Genomic DNA, 26563 nt, shown 5'->3' on the forward strand with positions numbered 1-26563 from the left:
CCTCTTCATTTCCTTCTCCCATTCCTACTTTCATGCTGCCTCCTATGCATGGATTAACCTCCCACTCCCTGTATGCCTCTCTTCATTCAGATCTCTCCTAAAGCCCCACTTCTTCTGTAAAGACCACAATTGGAACAAAAATGGAAATAATAAAGGAAGGTCCAACACATTTTCAATGCTTAACCAAAGAGAATAATTTCAGGATTTGATGTTTAGTATTATTTCTCACTGCATGTCTTGCTCAATACTTGGCTGTTTTCACAATTCCTCACGCTCTTTTAGGTGTACTATTTCCTTCATTTCTGCTGCATGCTTGAGGGATATGTAGTAAGCAGAGATAGGTCTGAGGTGCAAAGTTCAAATTTAGATCCAGATCTGAACTTCCCTAAAATCTGAGGATGGTCTCATCCGATGTGCCACGTCAGACCCCTCTCTAGCTGTAACTTCGTAAATGTCATGTGTTCAGTATTTCTCCCCCACCTCCCCAATCATCTCCTAGCTGATGTGGAGACAGCTCATCTCACTGTTTGGTACCCAAATGCCAGATTATCAAACCATTGCTCTTTCTCGTCCACTTAAAGCACAAAGCTGTGAAAAAATGATGGTGTGGGCTTCAGATATGCCACTGTGTGGGCTTCAGATACGCCACTCACTGGAGAGGACAAGGAGCAACTGTAACTCCAGTTTCCCAATCCTTTCTCTGGTATCTCAGATCTTCTTGCTGCTGCCAGACTAATTCCTTTTCCTTTTATGCCAACTATCTCTTTTTCACCCTTGATGTCACATTATTTCATATGTGTGGAAGGTACTGCAGGATGCACTTTCCGTCTATGCTGTCCTTGCTGAAGTAACCACACATGCAAGCACATGAATATGGAAAATGGGCTGTGGCAGCCTTATTGCTGAGTGTGTTCCATTTCACCCTAAAACACTTGTGGTGTAAGCCTGCACCATGTGGACTGAATCTAGAAGAGAGATCTTCAATGTAGAACAAAAGCATTTTTTCCTACACTTGGCAGGGGTGTGTGAGAGAGAGAAATTATGCTAACATCAGGCAGAAGTGAGGGTGGGGATAGGAAACTCCTCAAAAAACATTGGACGTAGAGATGCATTAGGGAGTCATAAAATGGGAGACCTGGGGGAATGAAAGGGCAGAGTTGAGAAATGTAAACTTTCTGGAGCTTTAATAAATCTCTTCTTTTAGTACCAACCGCCCTTTCACTCTTGCCATCTCTCTCACACACACACCCTCCTTTGTCTACAGGAAGGTCTATAGGACTTGAGCAACAGCTTAAATTTAACCAGGTGCTTAAGTGCTTTGTTGAAGAGGGCTGTTTTCATGAACTGAACCTAAGTGTCTTGCTAAATTATGGATATCTTTAAGACATAAGACAGGTGGTCACCTTAGCTAGTTTATTTCTCTTCCTTTTTTCTGTTTGCTGTTAATGGCATTGGAATTGGAAACATGTAAACAGTTGCTCATGAACATGATCTGGAATGATTTGAAATTAGGAAGTGGCCAGGATCAGGTTTCTCTCCCTGCATGAACATGATACTGTTGAGAGGTTTGCTGTCTTTTCACTTCTCCCTGGGAAATTACCTTCATGTGCTGATTAAGGGCTGCAGGATAAAACTTCTTCTTTCCAGCAAGAAACATTTCTCATCAGCATTATCCTGTAAAGTGGAACTGATGATTTGGCAGCTCTTCTAGAGCTTGATCCAAAACTCATTGAAATAAATGGAAGGACTCTAATGGGTCAGATCCTTTATGATTTTCCATGTAATTTGCCACAAGGCTGGTTCTCCATTGGTAACTTTTTTCTTTTTACATTCACTTGATTCACTGTGATTTAGATTTAACAGGTGGCATTCTTGATATGTCACTTAACACTTTTTTATGCAGAAGAACAGCCTCCAATAATTTTTTATCAGTTACATGCATAAGCCACTCCGCTGAAAAATTTTATTTTCTGAAGGATTTGAACTGTTTAACACAACACAGTAAAACAGCTCTAATAGAAACACGTGGTTTTCATTTATAGTTGTATGCAATTAAATAATATTGGTTTCTTGGGTTATGTAACAATACTGTATTCCATGTTAGTTTTGCTGGATCTGTTTTTAGCACATACCTGACTCACTTCAGGATTGATGCTTAAGCTTTTAAGTTATTCCTCAGGCTCTCAGAGCTATCTCCATAGTCTGAGTTTCCCAAAACAGCACATCTGCATTTGTCTCACCTGTGAAAATGATGCTAAGAATGAGAGACAGGTCATCTCTAGTCAAACGGAAAAGCAGATAGGTTTTCATTACTTGAGCCACATCTCTGTTGTTTACCACTGTGCCTTTAAAAATATTTGTTTTATGCCAATCAATCACCTCTCTCACTATGTTTGGGAAATAGTCTATTTGCACTATACTATCTGGCTATACAGATTGTAAGGTTTCTGAGTCATTTTGGGCATGAATGTCCATTATTTGTTTTTCATACCCTGTCAGACAGATATTTGCTAAAAACACTTTGCAGGGTACATTTATTTTTGTCACTTTCTATACCAGCGAATTTTTAAAAATCTACTCTGAAGTAAATCAATGTACCATTATTTTCATATATTTTTAAATAATTATTAAAGATATAGAGCCAGATTCTGAGATCATTCCCACAGGTGCATATCTGGAATAAATATGTTGTTTCACTGTCAGAATTCAGGTAGTCTATGGGCTGAATCTGATGCCTTAACCTTGCCAGAAAACATAGTCATAGTATAATTTGGACTTGGATGGTGGTAGTGAGTATGTTAAAAGAAAATTGTTTAGATGGATGGCTAGGTGTGCAGGTCCTTATGTGTTATCACTGCTTTTCTGCTTTTTTACTCCTTTTGTGTTTTTCTCCTTGTCTATGCTGCAGTTCCTTTCCTCCAGAGATGAGTAGTTTGCCCTTAATTTGGCAGAATGATTCATTATCATTCCTATTACACTTTTACATTGTTTCCCAAGGCAATCGGGTACAGGACACTGTGCAGTGTAGTTTGGTTCAGTGAACACGGTACTGTGGACTCCGATGTAAAGCTTACATTGAGCTTTATAATCTTATCCCAAGTGCACCTCTTACCATATCTCTACCCCTTATTGGGAGATCTTTAACTGACCATCTCCAGCCACTTTAATGTGTCAGTGACACAAAGTGGCCTTTGCATTCAGTTTAGGCCCACTGCTGTTTTTGCCCTTTGTTTCTCTCCTTTTCCCCATCCTTCTTTCTCTGCTTTTTCTTCCTCTTTGTTTGTTTCCTCTGTTCTTCCCTCTGCATATTCTTCCCCAAGGGGTTCACTCCTAACCCCTCCCCTATTTTATCTGTTAAAACGATCAGCAATTAAATAATTAATGTTGATAGTGAAGTGTCATCACTGGGCTTTATAGCGGACACTCCAATTATATTAATGGGGATCAGGCAGTTCAGTCTCAGGACTATTGTTTCAGCCTGTCTGCAGACTCAGGAAGATAGTTACACCTAGATCACATTTGGTAGGTTTTCTTCACAAATATGAGGGCTAGAAACTTTGTTTTATTAAATAAAAGCTTAAATTATGCACCATCTGAATATGTCATGCAGGCCATAGTTGTACCTCAAGTAGGCTGAATACAGTGTTTGGCACTTCTGCATTTTCTGGATATTTATTTACATTTTTGAGAAAGCTCTTGTGGAGAGAGGGATGTCTTTGGAGATGGTCATCAGGAGAGGAGGGCTAGCCTACAAGCTGGTAGTCCGAGGGAGGGGGAGAGAGACAGAACACCTCTGATCTAGTACTGTAATACTTATTCTTAATAGCTTAATCCACATTTATATCTATTAATCAAAATTATTAGTATAAATATGGATCCAAGTATCAAGATGAAGTACTTTATTAAACAGTTATACAAATTCATCATCCTATATATAGCTCATTTAAAATAAATGAAAATACTCTAGGGAAAATTTGGCCCCATGTATATTCTTTACTATGCTTTCCCTTATGTACCAATACTGCAGTCTTTCTGCTGTGTGGGATCTGTCCATTGTGACAGGGTCAGGCCAGATAGCTACAGGAGAGTGTTAGAAGGCACATACATTAGTCCCAGATTAAGTAGATCTCTCTCCCCTGGATAAGGTAACAGAGGCAGTTCCAGAACAACTTGCTGGAACCAACTAAGGCAGGCAGGCTAATTAGGACACCTGGAGCCAGTTAAGAAGAAAATGCTAGAATCAATTAGGACAGGCTGGCTAATCAGGGCACCTGAGTTAAAAAGGACCTCTCTTCAGTTTGTAGCATGTATGTGAGGAGCTGGGAGCAAGAGGCACTAGGAGCTGAGAGTGAGAAGACATATTGCTGGAGGACTGAGGAGTACAAACATTATCAGACACCAGGAGAAAAGTCCTGTAGTGAGCATAAAGAAGATGTTGGGAGGAGGCCATGGGGAAGTAGCCCAGGGAGTGGTAGCTGTCAAGCAGCTGTACCAGGAGGCACTCTAGACAGCTGCAGTCCACAGGACCCTAGGCTGGAACCTGGATTAGGGCATGGGCCTGGGTTCCCCCTCCCTCCAAACCTCCCAACTCCTGATCAAACACAGGAGGAATTGACCTGGACTGTGGCTTCTACCAGAAGGGAAGATCTCTGGGCTGTTTTCTGACCCACATGATGAATCTCTGAGGCAAGCAAATCTCCCAATAAGCTCAGGACCCGCCAAGGTAGAGGAGGAACTTTGTCACACCATTTTTCATTAACCTTTGTTGTTAAAATTTGCTTGTATACATTGTAGTATTTTTCCCTGTGAAGCTTTATATTGTGTCAAATAACTTTGTGTGTATGTGTGAAAAGCCTATACAATCACTAATGTGTAATGGACCAAATTTTGCCCTCAATTACATCTGTTTACACAATTAGTGGACTAGTATAGCTGTAACTGAGGGCATTATCTGGGCTTTGAGATCAAGCTATGATCTGATGTCAAAAGGATACATTCCTTCAGACTCTTACATAAAGAATCATAACAGTACTCATGTCAAAATCTGGAACAAGGAGTTTGTCAACACCTTTATAAAATATACAAAATAGTTTTTTAAATCACTGCTTATGATTTTAAATCACTGCTCATCTCATTCCATCCTTATTTCCTGCCTACTTCCATATATATCACTGGCAATTGAAAATATCACACTTTTGGCATCAGAGCATTGTACATACCAAACAGTTTTCCTTTGGAATATTACCAAATTAAGTTAACAACTTTTTAGGAAACTTTTCTCCAGGAACTAAAGTTAGTGAAGATAAATTGAGGGCAAATAAATAACTTAAACTTTCTGAAGGAAAAGGACTTCAGAGATAAAATTGCATCAGTTGAGTGCAGTTTCTGTGGTTTCCTCAAAGGAAGACTTCAGACAGAATAGTGTAATTTACCAAACATAACAATTACATACTATATATGTGAAATTCCATTTACAAAATCTTCTTGGACTGTTTAACGTTTTGAATTTTAGATAAATAATGGAGCCCTGCAGAGAGTCCAGAATGAAAAACTAACCTTGGCTAAACACTTCTGCTTCAGGGCTTTTTTGCAAAAGTGAACCTTTCACTGCTACTTATGGACCTTTCAAGGGGACTTAGGTTGGCTTAAGATCCTTCCTTCCCACCATAGTTTCACTCTTGCTACTATCCCATAGAGGGCCAGGGAGTGGCCAGGTAACCTCCCATCTCCCCAAGTTTTAGGAGCTGGTAGATGGGGACTCCCATCCTTGATCTGCAAGCTAGCCAACCAGTTGGCTTGCTTCCACATCGTGAGTCTTTTGGCCCAGACAGTCCATCTCCTGAATGCTTCATTTGCACATAAACAGGTGCCTAAAAGAAGAGATCGCCAGGTAAAGTGAGTGTGTGCACGGACATGTGGAGGGAAGTCATGTGAAGAGAAGGGATGCTACTGTTGGGATACCCAGCTGAGTTTGATCAATTTCCATATGTCACCTCCAAAACAAGATTTTTAGATGAAAACCTGGCCCTATGGAAGTCAGTGGGAGTTTTTTGCCATTTACTTCAACATTGCCAGGATTTCACCTTTTTTAAAGTTTTGCTTTGAATTTTTGGGTTCACACAACTCAAAGTGAAATTCAGAGGTGCTGAAATGATGGGAACCAACCTACCACTAAGATTCTGTGGAACTTGTGTGAACTGAAACAGGAGGACTCATGAAACAAGAGGACTCAACTCCAGATACTGATACTGACAAGCAGGAGATATAACCTATCTACTGCTCACATCTGTCTCGTATCCAGTTCCTTAAAAATAGTTTACAAATTATGCATCCCTCATCATTATGAAGCTTAGGTGGATTTAGTTGTGTACATTTTCAGTTATGAACATGTAGCTGAAGTTTGATTCAATCTCTTCTGGAAGGTCTGGACATTTTATTTTTAATATATATATTGCAATTGCTAAATAGCCCATTGGCTTTTATAAGAGGTTCTTAAATACAGTGTTTTGGCCAAATTCTTATCTAGATAGTTACCTACATTTCCCTGTCTATTTCAATTGGATACATTACTCACTTTAGATCTGATTGTGAGCGGTTAACTGCCTTCAGTTCCCACTGAAGTCAGTGGAGTTACCATTGTCTTACATTTAGTGTATAGGAAATCAGGCCCTTTACCTTTAAAAATAACACTTTGCATGGTGGCAGAACAAGGACAGAACCCAAATATCCTGAGACCCAGTCTAGTACTTTCACTGCAAGACGATGCTGCCCCCCAGCGATTAAAAACTCCCCAAAACAATTATGGTCAACTATTTTGAAAAGTAGAGATACAATAAATATACTTGAACAGGTTCACTAAAGGCTGCCTTAAATTGGTCCTTTAAATGATTTATTGAAAATAACTCATTTGAAAAGCATGAATATTGAAAAAATGTCACTTTCACTTTAAAATAAAATGATATGGAGAGAGTCTGTCAGTATTTTGTGGATTCCTCTCAGGTGAGCACTTGTTAGTTGCCTCCATTTTGGTGAGAGCTACAGTACTCCAAGGTGCTGTTAAAAAATATGACTATTGGTATGTGTACAATTGAGTGTAAACATTGAACCAATGATTAGTTTTTTCCTGAATCACCTTGGAATCCCACTTGTCCACACAGACATTAACAGAATAGTATTCAATGTGTTGTCATCTTCAAATCATCAGCAGAGGAAAGGGGTATTAAATAGTAGGGAGTCTGATCAGGGTTCTAAAATGAAAAACCTGCTTACTTTTGAAAATGCTTTTTGCTGGGAAGACTAATTACTTTTAACTTCTATGTTCAGCCTGGGCCAACAGTGACTTAGTCAATTACCTTTAAACAAGCGTGTGGTGGTGATCTCAGTCCAATAGTACAGTAGTTTAGCTGTTCTCTCAGTTCAGAGAAAGCCCCCCAGAATTGGGTGCATTGTATGCAAGGCTTACCCCAGAGCTTAACTAAACTTCCTTTTCTCCCATTTTTAAGGGGAAATACTTCCCTAAACCAAGCATATATCATGATAAGACCACACTGAAACCATGTTTAAAAATCATAATTCCTTCATAGAATATAAGGAAACTAAAATAGAAAGTTAAGGGCTGTATTCTCCTAACTTCTGGTCCATGTGCTTCCAAAGACATGCATATCTGAGGGCAGACTCTGGCCCTGAAATTTGAACTTGGAGTTTTCTATTTATCAGCAAAGTGTGCTGCCTAATTCTCAATGCAAGTAAATAAAAATGTGGCTGCAAGAGATGTGATGAGAGTATACAGCCATATTGGATTCATCCCAAAGTGGCCTTGCTCCCATTCTATTGTTTGTGTTTCTTCTTTAAGTAGGTGTACGAAATACAGGCTACAAGTGTACAGAAACGATTCTTATTTGAAGCAGTTCTATCAGAAAAAGAACTTACACTACCAGATTTTTGCCTCATCTATGTGAAGGTGAAGGGCAACATCCTTGGTGCTTTAGCTCCACCTCAGAACAATGTTTCTGACTGACCAGGTCAAGCGCTCACAAAAAAGTAATTTAAGATAACTTCCTCACTGGTTTTTTCCCTTCCCCTGTGATTCCCAAAGTTGAATCCTGTTACTGGTTGAGTAACAGGCTATTTCCTCCTTCTGATCCACCAATGTACATCCCACATACAACATTTAATTATTATTTATTAACTTTAGTGATTGCAAAAATTAAGGTTTTAAAAATAAGCAATAGTTAGTTGCAACAGGTCAAAAAGCACCTGAAATTGGCACCATAGTTGGTTTTGGGGGAGGTGGCTGGTGGTGGTGTTTTTTTTATTTCATTATCATTTCAGAACTAAAATTCAGCTTCATCATTTTAATCCAATCATAGGGCAGAAATGTACTATTGCTGACAAGTTTCAATCCAATCCAATTTTAAATGGCATTGTTACAAAACTCTGGAAAAAAATGAAGCCCAGAATAGTAATGGTGACTTTCTCTTAGCTTAGCATCACAAGCATTATAGTATAATAATGACTAGAAGTTGTCAAAGGGGATGTGGTTTTTGAAAAAGTATTCACAAATTGCATCTAGTTTTTAATCAGTTTCAATTTTCAAGCAGCTCCAATAATTACTTAGACCTTCTATTAATCACTTTTAATCATCAGTCATCCCAAAGGCCTCATTTAAAAAGTGCTTCCTATCACAAGAACAATGCTCAAAATGACACACCCTTATACTCAAACCTCCGTCCAACCAAAAAAACCAATCAAACAACTGACTGCTAAAACAAATAAACCTTGAAAAAGACAAGGCAAACAACAACAAAAATAACAAACTTAATAAAGTTAAGACCAAAAACCTTTCCCCATGCAGAGTTTTTGTTTGTTTGTTCCTGGAATGGAAAAGTGCCAGAAATTCCATGAAGTCCACTGGGGACTTCACTGTTGCTATTGCATTTATGTGGAAGGTGCACGTCCTCTACAGTGATGGACATCTGTATAAAACCCCAGGATAGACAGAATTCTCATGCATTATTTTGACTGACTTTGTGCAGTGGTGCAACATGCCCAAACCAGTATGTTACAGTTGCTCATGTGTATCGTTGTTACCGGTAGTGGATGACTAGTGGACTTGTTCATGAAGGTCATCAGATAGAATCCTGGATCATGATGCTCTCCCCACAGGATACAAGTAACTCCCATTGAATTAAATTTCTTGATTTGTGACTTATATTTAAGTTGAGAGTTGTTTCTTATCTCCTAGGATAGGAGAATGGCATCCTGTATACTGGGATTCAGAAGTTTTGAAACTTGTTCCCAGTGACACATAGGTGGTTGATGCTGGTATCTGTGTCATTGCAGGTAAAATTCTGCCTTCAGATCTGTACTGCTTCTCGTAACTGGAACAACTTAATGTTTTGGGTTCAGCGTTAATCAGAGATACTCGGTGATAATTTGCATGGTATTCTGAGTCTGTTTTGAAGGGACAACGTGTGGCCAGAGTTTTTTCCTTCACTTCCATAAATATTTACTGTGAGATGAGCACCTCTTATTCCTGTTAAACGTAGGAACAATTAGATAATTCATCCTCTACTAGTGACTTCCCTGTGGTGTACTTCAATTTCCACAGGAGAACTCTAATCCTGCATTGGCTTCAGTAGACACAGCAGAAATCTGCATTAGTGAATTGCAATATGGGGTGGGGCGCCTGCACATAAGTTGTTCTAACAAGTTATTTATTTAATTAGAAAGAGGGGAAATGTTGCCTTCCAAAAAGAGATCCATGAATCTAAATTATTTTTCAATAGTGCATATTTTCATTAAAGCTACAGAGTGCATCAATAAATCCATTTACGAAACATGTACACATGTAGAAAGAGGTATGCCTACCTTCTGGGAGACCTGCCATGAGGAATACATCCACTTAAAATTTTATGCTTCCTCATGATTTTATCTGGTGCCAAGATACCAAAGGAATGGATGTTGCAGTAAATATGCACATTTTTAATGTGCTAGATGTATACTATTTAAATGTTCCTATTACAACGTTATGTGTGGAGAAAATATTGTGAAATACATAAATATTGCAAATTTAGCTAAGGGCAAATTTACTCATTCAGAAGGGCCCAATCCTGGTTCCATAGACACACAGACTTTAAGGCCAGAAGGAAAGTCAGTGGGTTTTTTTACCATTTACTTCAATAGGAGCATGAGCAGGCCCAGTGTGAGATATTAAGAACATATTTTATGACCGAATAGGGCCCACAAACTCCATCAAATTACAACTTTGGTCATGGGGTGACAAGCAGAGACTGCTTAGCCAATATTCCCCCCCCACACACACCCCTGCAAGCAAGTGGGTAGCAAGAAAAGGCATAAGAGTAGTCATGGCTTCCCTTAACCCCCTTTAGTTGCCAACTGAAGTAATCATTAAGGTATCTGGGTAGGGATGCGTAAATTGCTCTGTGAAAAGGGATGAAGTAATTTACTCCCCTCATAGAATAAGGAGAAAGCAGGAAAGGAAATGGGACATTTGATGGCTCATAATTCATTCTCTTTTCTGCTCCTGGCATAGTGCAGCTATGTGCTACCCCATTACTCAGAGAAGACTGTAAAATTACAATCTAACCCAGATAAATTATATAGTTTCTATCCTTGATCAATGAATAAGGAGCAATAATTTCTCCAAAGCAAAAGATCAGACAATGGATACCTCATTGCTAATGTTAGTGTATTTCTTTAATACAGCCTCACAAAATAATAACCCATGTATGATCTCACTGTCACTTTGCTTCCGATTTGAAATCAATGGCACTTCTTTCTAATCCAATATAGAAAAGTGGAGGGGAGTTTTTTTCACTGAAAAGTATCAACTTACATACTAACTGAAATCCTCTGACTGCTTTTGTAAATTCAGCATTGTGAACCTTCAGGTCCAATGAACATTTGAACATTTCATTCCTTTTACAGCTTCCAAAATCCTGCTTATGTGAAGTGGTGCCCTACATTCACAATACGCATAGGCCATTGAAAACTAGGGCACTTTTAATTTTAGTTATTTACAAAAATTGCCAGAAAGAAACAAATTTGCTATCCAATTAATGAAAAACAGTTTTCCTAAATCTTTTATGCAGTGGAATTTTCACAATTGGGATCAAACTATTTGCTGGCTTTCATCTAGTCTTTTCTGAAAGGTGAAAGCGAAAGGTATGTGCATCTTTTGTTTTTCAGGGTAGTTGGGAAACAGAATAATAACTGTGCTGCCTGATTCAAGTTACTGACTGCCACTGATAACATAAGCTTCTAAACCATGCAGCAAGAAACCAGGAGCAAATGGTGGAAGAGGGGAAATTAAATCACCAGACAGGGAATATCACTGCAGTTTAAAAACCTTTAGAAGTATCCCAATTTCTTTTAGTATAAGACTTATTTAATGTAACCCTCTTGCAGGACCTTTATAGTTCTCAATTTAGAGGCAAAATTGCTTTGTTGTGACTGTATTTATGAGCTAGGTATATCTTCATATAATAAATAGAGCTAGTAGGGACCTTGAAAGGTCATTAGAGTCCAATCTCCTGCCTTCACAGTAGGACTAAGTACTGTCCTTGACAGATTTTTGCCCCAGATCTCTAACTGGCCCCCTCAATGACTGAACTCACAACGCTGAGTTTAGTAAGCTAATGCTCAAACCACTGAGTTATCCCTCCTGTACGAAAACCACACTAGCACCTGTGTTTCTGTTACTGCATAGGTATAAGCTCCCTGGGCATCAAATGAAAGCATTATCTTCTTTCAAAAATATAGGATTCTTTCCTAGAATCATTAGTATTTTATATACAAGGCAAGAAGGATTGTGATTCCTGCTAAATGGATACAAAGGCAAGTCAGACATCCTATACATATGTAATTTACAAAACATATTGCATTACTATTAGGTGTTCATCTTGTCAGAGCTTTTGACTGGATGAACATTCTTAACCCTCATTTTGAATGTTATCAATTTAAAAAAAAATAGTATTGTAACTTTTCCAGCAGCAGACAGATGCAGGCTGAGTTTCATAACTGTCATCTTCTCAACATGAAAATGAGGGTGACATCAGGCTTTTCTAGTGTCTGTTTCCTCTCAAGCAAACTTTTCTGCCTTTTGTCTTATTTTTAAAGGCTTACATTTATTTTTTCCTTCTAAAATCCTCTCTGAGACATTTTTCTTCTCTGATCTCACTTCTCCATGCTCAGTTTGTCCTCTTGGATGGGAAGTGGGAGTGGAGAAGCTACTAGGTTTTAAAAATACATGGTTCATTTGATTTAACAACACTTTTCAAAAAGGTCCTTAATGCAGATGTTCAGAACACAGAATTGTTAAAGGTCTGTCCAATAATGAATACATTTATCTCCATCTATATTATCATCTTTTACATAGGACTATTGCTATTGTATTTAAGGGATCAACCTGCAAAGGGATCTGCATGGGTTAAATGGTCTATTCATGAAGATTCCTTTGCTGTATTGGAGCCCCAGTAATATAAGTTCAATATGATCTGCCTGGGATAATCAATTCTCCAACCTACTTAGGGTCTGTCCAGGACTACTTTTAGGAATGTGGTGGTCTCCACTCTACTTTGGGTTTATCTTGCATTACTGGTTTGAAGTTGCCAAGAAGTTTTCTTCCATTCTAATTCTAAACAATTAATAGGTGTGCCAACACGTCTATCTTCTGGATATACATTCTGCAGTGCCTCAAAATATGCAGTATTGTGGGTACAGCTTATAACTTATCTGTATCCACATTATGCCCAAATTGCCTCAAGAACAATTAGGCCAAGACTTTTCAAGGTTTGTATGTAAAATACCTGATAATTCAAGGTAAAAATTCTCCCACTGCCAAAAAACACAAACAACACAACAGCTATAAGAGATGCCAAAATGTGAGAGAAAATACATTTTAAACATTTAGAACCCAAGAACCAAATCTCAGCTCGTGTATATGACCATGGCTCCACTTGCACAAATTTTTACAAGCAGAAGATCGTTTATCGAAAGAATCCCATTGACTTCAATGGGCTTTGGATCAGAACCTTTCTCCCGTGATTTCCATGGAGCTACTTGCAGAAGTAAGGCCGCAGGACTGGGCCCTTACCCTTATATTAACTTATATATTAGCTAGTTAGTACATAATAGTTCAAAACTACTGCTGATCAAAAAATGTTCTGCTAAACATTTTTTGTTGAAATTTTCACTGAAAATTTCTTAATGATTCATTTAGATAAGGTTGAAATATTTCATTTCAACTTTGTTTCAACTTTTATTATGGTCTGTTATAACTTATAAGATAACAATGTAATATAATATAAAAAAGTTGAAATCTTTTGACTTATGTTATATAAAAGTCAAGTTGGTTAAACTTGAAATGAGAGGTTGACATTTTAAAAGAAAGTTTGACCTTATTGAAATTAAATATTTCAATTTTTCCAAATGAAATTTTGGAATTTTCATTTAATGGGAAATCGCAAACTTTCATTCTAATTTTGGAACACTTTAAAAAAGATATTCAAAATATCTTGTGGAATGGGAATTGGGGATCCAAACAGCTCAATTCAAAACTACTCTGTAACTGTTTTTTTTATTTTTAACAAAGGCACCAATAAGCTTTTAAATTAGATTTAAAAAGTGTCTCTCTGGTAAATACCTGTTTTATTGCCTTCATGAAAACAATGTTTCAAATAATATAGGAATTAATCACTAAAATATATTTCACAAACATTAAGCTTATGCTATAAAGTAACAAATCCTATAAATGTAAGGAGGCTGGCATTCATAACCTGTTACTTTGCCTATAACTTTTTTTCACAACAATACGAGACAAGGACAAAACTTGATTTCCTAAATTCTCAAAGAGAAGTTAGTTTGTTTGTTACAATTGTATTATATAAAATCATGTTGTATTGATTTTATAACAAAAAATGCACAATGTAAAAGACATTACAAATGACCAAAAAATAGAGTAAACTGAAAGGTGTAATCCGAGAATGAAGTACAAAGCTCAGGGTCTATATTTACAACTAAATTATAAACTATCATTCTGCATTGCTATTTTATTTAAACATTAACAGGAAACTGAGTTTAGAACCGGCACTTCATTTTTTGATTAGCTACTATAACAGCAAGTATACACACTTTTTTGCCTCAGGATCATAGAATCCCCTCTTTTCAGAGCTCTCAAAGAAAGGATATGTGTAAACATGGGCCCAGATTTCAAGCATACATAAATTTGTAGAGATCGTCAAAACTGAAGTCTGGATCTACATTTTGCAGTTGGCTCCTGTCTTAATTGTAGATTGAACCTAAATGCTGGATCCAACCTTCCCAGAACTTTGGGGTGTTTGCAATCCAGATCAAAATTTTGCAGCTTGAGTTCATCTTTACTGTGGTAACAGCAGTGGAATAGAGAAATTCCGTGGCCTCAGAAGCTGTAAACTGAGCAAATTGCATACTTTACAAGCTAAATTAACAGAACGACTTCTCTATTTATCTTATTTGGCATATGAATGGGAGCCCAGTTTTCAAATGTAGTCACCTAAATAGATGTCCAAAGCCTACATTTGGTTGTCTGAATCAGTACTTGGTCACATAAAATGACCTTTTGTCCAGCTAAGTGCCAAACTGGGTATCCAAATAAAAAAGTACACCTCATTTTCATGTGTGCATTTGAGAACTGGTCTCTCTACACTGGTAACCTTAAATACTTCACCTACAAAATGTTATCAACCAATGCTCATAGCACCAAACTAGACAAACTTGATACATTTCACTTCAAACCACATTAAATAATAAATTGATTAGGTTCTTCTATTTATTAGCAGTTATTAAGTGTTGGAGAAACATATAATTTTATCAGAAAGCTTCCTAATTTAGGATAGATCACTCCCTATTGAGGGTGGGAGGAAGCTGTAGAAAGGAGCCACAAAGAGGAAAAACGTATTTGTTCAGTCATTGTAGAAAGATATATCCCCACTTCTAAGAAGGAGGCTAAGCCCTCAGAACCCATGGATTTCAGAGTATCCACCAGCAGCCAGAGTTGTCTATACCAGCTCTGGGGTTCGCTGCCCTGCATTTGGGCTGTGCTGCCAGGGACTTGAATGTCCAACATTCTAAAGCTCAGAAGGTTTCACTTGCAAGTTAATGTGGGCTTGAGATGTTCAGGCTTTTCTTATGTAGAAATGTGACCTTTTCTACTCCTCATCTGCACTGCACCTTCCTGTGTAAAAAGTTGCTATTTCTGTTGAGTTGCCTTATAAAAATAAAATGCATTCTTAGATCATACTCTGCTGACAGCAAAGTTTGACTGCGCTAGCTTAAGGTGGTGTACCTGATACTTGGAAACTGTAGCTGACCAGCCACTGGCTGATAAGGAATATAAATAAGTAGCCAGCATTTTATCATCATACTGACACTGGTGATTAATCTTAGTATTTGTGACATACCTTGTAATTTAGTCTTTTTAAAGTGAAACTGGATCTCACTTAACTGGTCAAATGTCACTGCTTTGTATCTCAGTGCCTGTGGTATATGCAAACACTTGTGCTCTCTCTCTCTCTCTCTCACACACACGCACACACACACACACACTACACAGCTCTATTTAAAAAAAAACCCTAGTAATTCTTTCTCTTTTATGGCACAGGTTGATGACAGCTCAGTTGCTTAATGTAACACTTGAATGAATATGTCTGAAGTAATGGTCAGAGATGAACAAACTATACTAGCCTATCAATTATGAAGCTGCTTATCCTATCTCTGCCTTTGCGAGGTCACAGTAAACCTTGCTGAAACTTTCAATATAAAGTCAGTGAAGTCTAAAACAAGCTACAGTTCCTGCTGGAAAGGTAAAGTCAACTACTCAGCTTCATATGAAAGAATTCACAACACTGAATACTGCAGACATTATCAACCTCAGTGAGAAACCATTCCTCCATATTGGTTAAACCTCATGGACTAGATACTACTAATAGCAGTATCTAAAAAGCTGACTATAGATATTTAAAAAATATATATACTGCATGCCAATGCATACAGTCATTATCTTTTGTCTGGTAGTTGATAAATGTCGGTCCTGTATTTAAAGGTGTATATATTAAAATAACAGATATAAGTAAAATGCTTTCTTGGTTAACTTACCAATTGTTGAAGTTAGAATAAGCTAAGCTCTCTACCTGCTTTCCTGTTGGCAATCTCTCTTGCTCCCTGTGTAGAGATTGCAGTAAACTTAGAAAACTAGCAAGGACAATGTTTCAAATGACTTAAGAAAGAGAACAGGAACAATCACTTCGTTCTCTTTTTTCAGATGAGTACAGTACCTTCAGAAAGAAGGAAGGAAGGGAGGGGAGAGGAAGTCAACAACCCTTTGCTTTCCTGCAAAAAAATAAGGAAACAGTAGATAGCCATCTCATTTTCGCTCAAACAAAATGTTTGGGAAAATAAATATAATTGAACCAAAAGGAATTCAAGTATTATATCTGAATTATTGGCTTCATGAGGACTAATTTATAGCTCTCTGTGTGCAACTACAACAAAACAAATAAAGTTCTAAAAGTAGTGTCTAGGATTAAAATGCCTATATCTCATGTCAAACTCCATTAGCCAAAAAAGTACAGATAACATAATCCTACACTTCAAACAAGGAGAAATCTTACATGTCACAATAAAAACAATACATGTGCAAAAAAAGGAATGGAAAAATCTCTTGGTGTGTTAAAAAGAATCAACAAATTTAACTTCTACAGAATGTTATAGAAATGAAATACTTTTTGAGTCTCATAGATAAAGTGTAGGGGTCATATTTATCTGAAGTCAGAATTACACCAGAGATTAATTTGGCTTTTCTAAGAATGGAAAAGCATAGGATTGATGTAGAGCGCACCTTAATATATCAAAATTAGAATTATTTATCATGATCTAGATATATTTTCATGCTTCTTAACTGGAAAAAAGCAGAAAGTTCATTCCAGCCAGTGAATGACCATACATATGAGTCAACTCACTATGACCCACTTTACATTTTTTTATAGCTGCTTACTTTTATCAAACTCCAATCTCAATAACAAACAATAGAAAATTACCTTTCTTTACAGATTTGTGAATTTATCAACATTTTTAGTTTATCTAGTACAAATGTTGATGCCATTAAGGGTTTCAGGTCTTTACCTAGACTGTGTCTTCAAGCATTGAGGAAAAAAGTAATCTCTGTGCCCTGTTAGTTTACTCATGTGATAGCCAAATGTGGAAGGCTCTTGGATGAACAATTACATGTCTTTCTCCATGAAAGATGAAAACAAAATGCTGCTTCAAATGGCTTCTCAGAGAAAAAAGTAAGGTTGTATTCAGCTCTCGGCTATAAGGGCATAAATTTAAATGAACCTTATTAAAGTTAATGGAGTTATATTGGCGTAAATCCATTGTTAATGAGAGTAGAATTTAGTAAATAGTCCTATGTCAATAATAAATTGCTATTTCCTTTACAGTACAATAATGAGAAGTGATAGATGGACAGACTATCTGAGACTGTGCACTCTTGACATGCAACACTTCTTCATGCATAGAATGAGCACTAGTACTATTTCCAGGAGAAGTAGTGGAGGTCAACCAGTGACTTGATTGTAAAGACCTTCAGTTTGTATTCTGAACCACTTAAAACTTTAGTTATGGAAGTCAGGCTTTGACACAACTGGGCAGGTGCTAGATGTGATGTTTGGAAGTATGATGCAACCAGTTGTTTCCTGATGTATGTGAAAAGGATGAAAGAGTAATGAGGGGGCAAATAAAAAACAAAGGATACAAAGGGTTAACTTTAAATATATGTGCCATTGCAGAAGTATTAAGTCTTTCTTCAGGGAAACAGTATTCAGCCAAATGGCATTTCCTCCAAATACTGAGCATGAGGAATGTTAGAGAGTGTGCTAAGAGACAATGGAGGCATATTATGCACCAGTTTAGCAGTTGGAGTAAAATTTGTATTTATTTTGAAAAACATTTCCCAATAGTCCTATATAAGGCCCAAAATATGATGACAATTTCCAGCTTTTCAAACTGTTAGTGAGTTATTTCATGGAGATCAACCTTGTATACAGGATTGCTAGGCAGCCCAGACTACTGAAGACAGTGATCAAATATAATCATCTGGTTGTCTCCCATTTGGAACATAGTGCAGAACTTAGTCAAGAGCTGATATACACAAAATTAGGAGCATTCTCACAGAGATCAAGACAGGTATATCTGAGTCACATTGTAGTTCATGATGGACTTAAACTTCATTGTGACTGAAGTCTTAATTTTCAAAGAGGATTTATTTATTTATATTTCTTTGGAGGCTTTACAAAAGCTAAAATGTGCTGTAACACACAGCAGTGAAAGAGAATCCTGGCCCTTCTATCAAAACATTTCTGTAGGGATGGACAAAACCTATGTTTTTGTTGCTTTTAGAAATGACGCTTAAGAAAAATCAGATCTATGTGCTATCACTGAATATAAGGATTCCAGATTCACCAGGCTACAGCATGGCTTCAGTACTTTGTCTTCAGACAGTGACTAAAAAATAAGACTCATTATGACATCATTATGTTAATATGTAAATTGACAGTCTACTAGACTGCTTTATACTTTGATTTGTGAGTGAGGAAGAAGAGAACGTCCTACTTCAGTGGTTGCCTCTTAAATTACACAATAATCCAATCAAATCCACAACAAATGGCAGTGTGCATACATAGTTAACAAAGCTTTTCACTACCATGTGCAGCTGTCTCTTAGCATACATTACTGGCTGTGGAAATACTCTTATTATTGTCCTGTAGTGCTGCAGTAGTGGAATGCATCTTTCCACAATTAATTTATCAAAACAAACCCATTCACATATATGCAGCAAAGTAGAAGCTCCTGGCCCGTCAGCCTATTCTCTATAAACCTGAATGAGAATCAGAGACAAAATATATTCATGGACAAAGTCGGAAGGAGCACTCAACAGCACACAGCATGAATGGAGGACTTGACTAATACTGTTCTGTATGATCAGATCTAGATTTGAACCAGATGGACACTAACTATGATTAATTGGGTATTGGATTTATTTTGCTTGAATTTGAAATAAATTTTTGAGGATTGTTAATTCTGATCGAGCCTCAGTCTGGTGGTAGCAGGTACATTTTAAGTTACGCTAAAGTGAGCACACAATTTAATATATCAGACCAAGTGTGAGTCAGACATGCTGAAAACAACAACAAAAAATTAAAATATGAAACCTTGTCTCAACAGTCCACAACAAAACAAGCGGACTGTAGAGCAATGCCTTTAGGTAATCTCACCAGCAACAATTTCATTTTAATTTGACAGCATGAGACCACAGGCGACAAATTTGGACAATCACATTATCTTGTTGGACAATAAAATTAGATGTCTTAACTGCCTGTGGCCAAGTGCATCAGAATACTTTCCTCCCAGCCTCATGTATGCTGATGGCACAATTTAAGTAATACATCATAAGAATGGTCTGACCCAGAATGGCCAAAGGTCCATCTAGGCCAGTATCCTGTCTTCTGACAGTGGCCAATGCCAGGTACCCCAGAGGGAATGAAAAGAACAGGTAATCATCAAATGATTCATCCCATCGCCAATTCCCAGCTTCTGGCAAACAGAGGCTAGGAACACTATCCTTGTCCATCCTGGCTAAGAGTCATTGATGGACCTATCCTCCATGAATTTATCTAGTTCTTTTTTGAACTCTGTTATAGTCTTGGCCTTCACAACATCCTCTGGCAAAGAGTTCCACAGGTTGACTGTGTGTTCTGTGAAGAAATACTTCCTTTTGCTTGTTTTTAAACCTGCTGCCTATTAATTTCATTTGGTGACTCCTAGTTCTTGTGTTATGAGAAGGAGTAAACAACACTTCCTTATCTACTTTCTCCACATCAGTCATGATTTTACAAACCTCTATCATATCTCCCCTTAGCAGTCTCTTTTCCAAGCTGAAAAATCCCAGTTTTATTAATCTAGGGATATGGAATGGCTTCCATATGACATGAATCATTTTGTTGCCCTTTTCAGAACCTTTTCCAATTCCAATATACCTTTTTTGAGATGGTGAGACCACATGGATTTATACATAATAAACCTTTCCCCTAACTACCATAAAAAAATCCAATTGCTTCTTGTAAGTCAGTGTCAGATATGCCTCTCTCACTTTTATTTGGTTTAAATGTTTGCTTTCGGCTGTTTAGGAGTGAGCTATCAGAATGTGAATATGAACACAGACTTAGAATTGAATCCAAAGGACTTCCCTTCTAAAATTCCGGTGCATGAGGCTTATGCTAATATTAATATCAAGTCAGTTAAGTCTAATTATGACTCTTGCATTGTCTGCATACCATATGCATACATAATGTATTTTGGATAATAATATGATCTAGTATCAGAGCTATTCTGTAAATATTTTAGTTTGTTTATCTGAACAGCTCTCATAAAAATATTTGAAACGTTTTCATTCCACCTATCTATCTCTCATAATCGTATGATCAAAGTATTCTCACTACTATACATGTATTGACAGATATAATACTTTGGGATGTAAATCCTTTTTATATTTATTGAGGAAAGATAACATCTAATTCGCATGTAATAGGGTATTCAAGTTTAACCTTCAAAGCACCCACAGTTTAATTTACTATCTTGGGGTGAGGTGAGTGGAAATAAATACTCAAAACTATTAAAGAGATGCATTTCCTGGAAATAAATGCCTTGTAATAATTTAAAGGTGCCCTCATTCAGGATCAAATTAATTTCTTGTGAACTCCATTAACTACAGTCATTTCAAAGACAGACTTCCTAGACCTTTTATATAGTCACTACAATTACCTTTATTACAACAATAGCACCAAAAGCTTACTTTACAAAGATGGTATGATGGATGTGTGTTTTCAAGTGTTACATGAATGAATTCATTACACACTGCATATGCACAGGATAATGAGCCTAACTGAGGTCCACAATGAAAGAAAACATGGTTTTGTTCAATGTGTCTGAATTCACTGCAGTGTTTGCAGATCTATAGCACATGGAAATTTGCCAAACTCTCTGGAAGTTTGATAAGTTGCTCTCCATTTAAAAATCAACAGTTACCAACCAAAATATCTGATATGCATACTGCAGTTTTGCTGTACAGTTAGACTCAGAAATTAATGTGCATCTGGAGTGGTCACTCTTGGTAAATGTTGATATTTCAATGGTAACCACTCTACATTTTTCTTTACTGACATGTTCACAGTGTACTATAACATGAAATTCTCCCATCTACCTATCACATAGTATAGGAATGTAATATTGTAAAAGGTGGTGTCCCTGAGAAATTTATGAAAATGATCATTTCTAAGCATGTTTATCCTATGCAATGATACCTTCTACACTTTCCAGCATTACTATAATTTTCTCTGGTTTGTGCCATAAGTCATAAAATATTTCTGCATTTTCTCCCAGAAGTTTAATTTGACAGTAAATTTCAAAATTAAGAATTTAGGTAAATTCTTTTAATCTTCAATTCATTCATTTAGTCCCTCAGTCAGATAATTTGATTAATATGGAGTCTTATTACATGCTTGCCTACTAGTTTATGATTTTGCAGTAAATGTTTCTGGACCTCAGTTGCTAAAACATTAGGATGTGATGTTCAAAACCACTCAGCATTGGCCTAATTCTGCTCCCACTGAAAGCAGTCCAAGTTTTACCATTCAGTAGGAGCAGACATGGGCTAATGGAGATTTCTTTTGAAAATCCCATCCTTAACGTTACTAAATATTGAATTAACAATATAACCTCTGGTTTATAATTATCATAGGTCACATACCTGGGACCATGTTCCACTTTTGAAAATCCAGTGGCATTACTGTACTCATGTGTTAACGAGAACAGACCATGCGCCTTTGTCTTTTTCAAATTCCTACATAAGTAGCTTTAGAGAAAGGAGGATTCCCTTCATTTTCTCCTCTTTCGCTATGTAGAGCACTTACCATTTCACTGTCATGTAGTGCTCAAAATGTTAAGTCTTTCAGTGTCAATAATAAATGCTATAGGTGACCGAACCATTGGAGAATGTTGGACACAGCAGACAATTTAAACAAAGGATGGTCCATACTCAGCCAGTAGTACCATTGACTCCAACAAAACTTTTTCCTGAGTAAAGACTGCAGCACTAGGCTCAACATATTTTAAAGTTTTGTTGTCAGATCATTTAAATTTAACATTTGCTTGTGGCAGAGTATATGGTTTGTGGTTCAAAGCAGTTATAAGTGAATAGAGAGTGAGCATCAAGAAAGCTAACTAGCCAAAAATAATTACTTAGGTGAAAAGAAAAGCAGAACTTAGGTCTGTTAAATTTCTTCTGTTCTACCAAAAAAAAAAATGATTGTGGTTTATTTGTTTTTTTTAAAAAGGAAAACTTTTGCTTAGACTAGTATTGTTTAGTAGAAGAGCAACTGATTACAACTTAAAGCACAGGAAAAACCCCCATGTACAGGAAAAACCTCAGACTAGTCTAGAAGTCTTGCCATTGGGATTTCTTCAGCTGTACATTTCCCCTTTGTCAGGACAAAGCGTGTCCTAAGTAGTATTAATCTGAGATTAGACAACTTTATTGGTGACCATCCTCTTTATATGCAACTCCAGAATATCCCAGGGCATTAACACTCAGAAACAGGAATTCATGTAAACTGATTTATTTTATTGTTGCCTACTAATTTGACAAAATACCTGGACGTTTCTGAAGAAATTGTGGTGGGAGGAGGAAGGATTACAGGGTTAGTTTGTTTGTAAAGGCTCTTGTGCTTTTTTTCTTAAAACACAGACAGTTGTGATTCGCACCAAACACAAGTGTTCGTAGGATATGACCCTACAAGCATAATAGTGTGCTATAGGATTGGGCAACTGCTAACAAGGAAGATTTTCACTGGCCTTTTATTTTTAAGAGATAATCTACCACTATTAAAACTTCATTGGTCATGGTGCTGTAAGTCTGCTTCTCCATTGCTTTGCATCTTGAGTCATTTACACCAGTCCAAATCAGAATGGCAGCCTTTTACATACACTTCATATTCATTTTGCACCAGTGTAAATGACTGCACAAGGTGCAGGGCAACAGATAATTGGACCGTTAGCCTTTTAAGTTTGTCATTTCCATAATGAAACTGTTTTCTCCTAGCTTAAGGGGTCCAAAATGGGCTCCCAAATCTCATCCTTCCTTTAGGGCAACACATGCCATCAGACAAGCATGTTGGTCACATTTCAAGTCTATTTGTCACTATTCTGCTCCATTGAAATTACCCACATTAGAAAGATTGTTAGCTTATATAACAAGGAAATTTACACTTAGCAGAGAGTGAACATGAAAAGAGAGAAAAGCTTCAGTTCTTGACAAGCATCCTCATTAACAAGAGTTGCATCTGCACATTGAGATCAGAACAAACCCAGATGGTTCCAATTAAGTGGTTAAAAAAACCAGCAACTGAAAGTTGTTTTTATAGACATCTCCAAAGTAAACTGATTCACTTTTGTGGAGTAGTAAGTGAATCAGTTTTTACTTAAGGAAATACTGTAAATAGCTGCAGCTGGTAGTGAATTAAGTTTTGGCTCTAGAGTGCCTTATTCTTCTATTTAATTTTAAACATATTAAATCTTGATGGATTTAGATTTTTATAATACATGAAGAATAATTCCAGCATACTCTCTGTACTTCTAACTATGAGCTAGATGCTTATTTCAGTTGTGCAAGTGTAAATCCATTTAAGTTAATTGAGTTATTTTGGATGTACATCAATGTATTTGAGATCAGAATCTGGTCAGAAATGACTGTGGTATCTGAGCCTTGCCAAAATAACAAATCACCAACAAGATCTTTGATTCTCTTCACCTTCCAAGAACACACATCACTTTTGTTATCATTATTAATCTAGGAATACTGTGGAGCAGAGAGGAGTTTTATATGTCTTACTAAACATAAGATTCATCATTATTCCTATTTCTTCTGTAGTGGTGTTCTCAAACACTGGACCAGACACCAGAAAAGCTACAGTAATTAAAATATAGTGTATAAAGGAATACTTATATCTGAGTATATGGACAATAAGATTATGTAAAGGAAGAGACAGCTTTTAGATAGCAGATCTGAAATACAATAATAAATTTTACATATACCTGGGTTTCCTATGCATATTGAATTAATTACATTTGATAGGAAATTGCTGCATCAGCTGTTACATGCAGTGTTATAGCTTTGTCAGTCCCAGGATATGAAGAGACAAGATGGGTGAGGTAATGATGTCATTTATTGGACCAATTTCTGTTGGTGAGAGAGGCAAGCTTTTGAGTTACACAGAGTGCTTCAGGTATGAGAAAAGCAACCAGAGTGTCACAGCTAAATACAAGGCCAAGCATTTTTCCCTATAGTTTGTTTACAGGGTAGATTTACTTTTCTTCCCCTCTTGCAGCAGCAGAAATTAATCCAGATGGATGAAGAAATCACTGAAACAAAGATCTTCTAGAGTGTTAGCACTCAATAACTTGCTTCTATAATCCCCTAAATAAACAGTCCTCTTAGGCCTGGTCTACACTACGCGTTTAAACAAACTTTAGCAGCGTTAAACTGATTTAATGCTGTACCCGTCCACACTACGAGGCCCTTCATATCGATATAAAGAGCTCTTTAAATCGGTTTCTGTACTCCTCCCCAACAAGAGGAGTAGTGCTAAAATTGGTATTACCATATCGGATTAGGGTTAGTGTGGCCGCAAATCAACGGTATTGGCCTCCAGGCGGTATCCCACAGTGCACCACTGTGACCGCTCTGGACAGCAATCTCAGCTCGGATGCAGTGGCCAGGTAAATAGGAAAAGCCCCGCGAAATTTTGATTTTCATTTTCTGTTTGCCCAGCGTGGAGCTCTGATCAGCACGGGTGGCAATGCAGTCCTAAATCCAAAAAGAGCTCCAGCATGGACCATACGGGAGATACTGAATCTGATTGCTGTATGGGGAGACAAATCTGTTCTATCAAAGTTCTGTTACAGAAGACGAAATGCCAAAGTGTTTGAAAAAAAAATCTACAGGCTACAGAGTGCTGCATAACAAGCGTAATGGGAAGCCAGAGACTCAAATGGACGCTCATGGAGGGAGGGAGGGGGTACTGAGGACTCTAGCTATCCCACAGTCCCCAGCAGTCTCCGAAAAGTATTTGCATTCTTGGCTGAGCTCCCAATGCCTGTAGGTTCAAACACATTGTCCGGCATGGTTCAGGGAATAGCTCATCAATTTACTCCCTCCCCCAAGTGAAAGAAAAGGGAAAGAAATAATTTCTTGACTTCTTTCAATGTCACCCTATGTCTACTGAATACTGCTGGTAGACGCGATGCTGCAGCAGTGAAGAGAAGTATCCGCTCCTTTCCCCTCTCCGGTGGCAGACGGTGCAGTAGGACTGGTAACCATCCTTCTTATCAACCCGTGAGTGGTCCTGGCTGGCTTCAGGTGAGGCTGGCGGGGGCGCCTGGGTGAAAATAGGAATGACTCCCGGTCATTCCCAGTAGATGGTACAGAATGGCTGGTAACCGTCTTCATCATAGCAACTGGGGGCTGAGCTTCAATCAGCCCCCTCCCTTTTATGTGAAAAGAAAAGATTCTGTACTGCCTGGACTATCATAGCAGCGGGATGCTGGGCTCCTCTCCCCCACACTGCTTAATGTCCTGCCTGGACTATCATAGCACCGGGAGGCTGCCTCCCCCTCATTCTGTCACTAAAAACTCAGTGTTTCTTATTCCTGCATTCTTTATTACTTCATGACACAAATGGGGGGAACACTGTCACAGTAGCCCAGGAAGGTTGGGGGAGAAGGGAAACAACGGGTGGGGTTGTTGCAGGGGCACCCCCTGTGAATGGCATGTAGCTCATCATTTCTATGGGATCTGACACAGAGCAGCTGTACTCTCTGATACCCTGCTTCTCTAGTACATTTGCCTCATATTCTAGGCAGGACTGACTCTATTTTTAGAAACCATAAAGGAGGGATTGATTCAGGGAGTCATTCCCAGTTTTGCTTTTGCGCTCCTGGCCGATCTCAGCCAGCGGCACCCACGATAACAGCAGACAGCACAGAAGGACAGATAACCGTCATCTCATTGCCAAATTACACTGGTAGCAGATGGTACAGAACGACTGGTAACCATCTCTGCTATCATGCAAAAGCAAATGAATGCTGCTGTATAGCGCCGGAGTATCGCCTCTGTCCGCGGCATCCAGTACACATACGGTGACTGTAAAAAAAAGCTGAACGGGCTCCATGGTTGCCATGCTATGGCGTCTGCCAGGGCAATCCAGGGAAAAAGGGCGCGAAATGATTGTCTGCCGTTGCTTTCCCGGAGGAAGGAATGACTGATGACATTTACCCAGAACCACCCGCGACAATGATTTTTGCCCCATCGGCCACTGGGCTCTCAACCCAGAATTCTAAGGGGCGGGGGAGACTGCGGGAACTATGAGATAGCTACGGAATAGCTACCCACAGT

The 26563-nt window shown here is 37.9% G+C and overlaps 1 protein-coding gene across 3 annotated transcripts in view; it reads right to left on the minus strand.

The window, feature by feature from the left end:
• ZNF366 (zinc finger protein 366) overlaps positions 1-16280 on the minus strand; it is a 35145-nt gene extending 18865 nt beyond the window's left edge. For all 3 annotated transcript variants that reach the window (XM_030566820.1, XM_030566819.1, XM_030566818.1), the window contains exon 1: positions 16156-16280. The gene's annotated coding sequence lies outside the window, so the exon portion shown is untranslated. The remainder of the gene's footprint in view (positions 1-16155) is intronic.
• Between the last annotated feature and the right edge of the window lie 10283 nt (positions 16281-26563).

Source organism: Gopherus evgoodei, chromosome 6, assembly GCF_007399415.2.
Source record: "Gopherus evgoodei ecotype Sinaloan lineage chromosome 6, rGopEvg1_v1.p, whole genome shotgun sequence".
NCBI lineage: Eukaryota > Metazoa > Chordata > Testudines > Testudinidae > Gopherus > Gopherus evgoodei.